This window comes from Oreochromis niloticus, linkage group LG9 (genome assembly GCF_001858045.2).
Source record: "Oreochromis niloticus isolate F11D_XX linkage group LG9, O_niloticus_UMD_NMBU, whole genome shotgun sequence".
NCBI lineage: Eukaryota > Metazoa > Chordata > Actinopteri > Cichliformes > Cichlidae > Oreochromis > Oreochromis niloticus.
In genome coordinates, this window is record NC_031974.2 from 32,138,733 (window position 1) to 32,140,854 (window position 2,122).

The following is a 2,122-nucleotide window of genomic DNA, read 5'->3' on the forward strand; positions in this document are numbered from 1 at the left end:
GATTTCTCAGACTTTTTATCTGATTTAGTGCTCAGCTCAGATAAAATAATTATTATGTGTGATTTTAACATCCATGTAGATGCTAATGACAGCCTCAACATGGCATTTAATCTGTTATTAGACTCAATTGGCTTCTCTCAAAATGTAAAAGAACCCACCCACCACTTTAATCACACTCTAGATCTTGTTTTAACATATGGCATAGAAACTGAACATTTAACAGTGTTTCCTGAAAACCCTCTGCTGTCTGATCATTTCCTGATAACATTTATATTTACAATAATTGATTACACAGCAGTGGGGAGTAGACTTTATCAAAGTAGATGTCTTTCTGAAAGTGCTGTAACTAAGTTTAAGAATATAATCCACCCACTGTTATCATCTTCAATGCCCTGTACCAACATAGAGCAGAGCAGCTATCTGAACGCTACTCCAACAGAGGTCGATTATCTTGTTAATAATTTTACCTCCTCACTACGTACGACTCTGGATACTGTAGCTCCTGTGAAAACTAAGGCCTCAAATCCAAAGTCCCTGACTCCGTGGTATAATTCTCAAACACGTTGTCGCGCTGACCTAGTAGGTGTGCTTGTTACTCTTCTCTTCCTCCTCCTGCCCACTACCTGCTCTGTGCTGCTGCTGATTAGACCTTGTGTGCAATCTACAACTAAGCACGGCCTGGTGCGCGCCGCTCCGCCAGGTGAGCTGAATTAGAGCAATCAAGGGCTGGCGTGCCTAGTAGACCTTAAAATGCATGCAGCAGTCATTTGACCCGGGTGCGACATACTGAGAGGACAGCAAACGAAGCACAATCCACTTTCCACTGTGAGGAAGACTTTGAACTAGACAGGCTATCGGTAAGCTCTTGGACTCATATTTGCTGCTTATGTTTGGGAACTATAGAAGCTCAATTGTGGAAATGTATTTATGCTTTGGGAAATAGTTACTGCATTTAAGTTTAAAAAAATTATATTGATATTAAAATGTTTAAGTTTGAATAAATTGTTTATGTAGATAGTGTTTCCCACACATTTATGTTAATACTAAAAATGGCTACCCCAAATCCTTGGTTAAAGTCTCTATTAAAATATTTGCAAACTCTAAAATGTATACTTTAAAAATGTAATTGTTTATAAAAAGTATAAAATGCAAAGTAGACATATTGTGTATTTAAGAACCAGTTTCTTTTTTTATTTCATCTTCGTTGTTTGAAATTACTTAGCTCTGTGACTAAAAACCAATGAATGTAAAACTAACTTAAACTGGGTTAAATGATAGTTTAGCTAAAGCTAAATACTTTTGTCTATGTTAAATGCCTTTACTGAAGTGTATATATTTTTATTTTATTTGTATTCTGCAATGCATTTAATTTATCTGAATGATTAATGGAATGGTCTTTATTTTTGTGTTTTAAAGGTTTTTCGCCTACCTATCTACCTACCTAGCATCTAGCAAAACAGCTATCCAACTACCTTATTGACTGCATGAACCTGAAACTGGTCAAAAATAAATTTGAGTGAAATTCAAAGTCTGGTCTTTTTCAAGTGTGGGCACCTCAAAGACAGAACACTTGACACACGTAGCCTAAAGCAGATAACTCGTAAGCTGGCGAGGAAATGGCGTGTCACAAATTTAGAGGATCAACATTTAGCCTGGAGAAATAGTTTGCTGCTTTATAAGAAAGCCCTCCGTAAAGCCAGAACATCTTACTATTTGTCACTGAAGAAAATAAGAACAACCCCAGGTTTCTCTTCAGCACTGTAGCCAGGCTGACAAACAGTCAGAGCTCTACTGAGCCAACAATCCCTTTAACGTTAACTAGTAATGACTTCATGAACTTCTTCACAAATAAAATTCTTATCATTCTAAATTACCAATAATCATCCCACAGATGTAATATTATCTACAGCTACTCTTAGTACCATTGATGTTAGACTCTTTTTCTCCAATTGATCTTTCTGAGTTAACTTCAGTAATTACTTCCTCCAAACCATCAACGTGTCTTTTAGACCCCATTCCTACAAAACTGCTCAAAGAAGTCCTGCCATTAATTAATGCTTCAATCTTAAATATGATCAACCTATCTCTAATAATCGGCTATGTACCACAGGCCTTCAAGGTG

General features: G+C 36.6%; 1 long non-coding RNA gene across 1 annotated transcript; it reads left to right on the plus strand.

Annotated features, from left to right (window-relative positions):
* The first annotated feature begins 507 nt into the window (after positions 1-507).
* Positions 508-1,528, plus strand: LOC109203526 (uncharacterized). The gene is made up of 2 exons (XR_002063259.2): positions 508-857; positions 1,417-1,528. It is a non-coding gene; the product is annotated as an uncharacterized LOC109203526 (long non-coding RNA).
* The last annotated feature ends 594 nt before the right edge of the window (positions 1,529-2,122 follow it).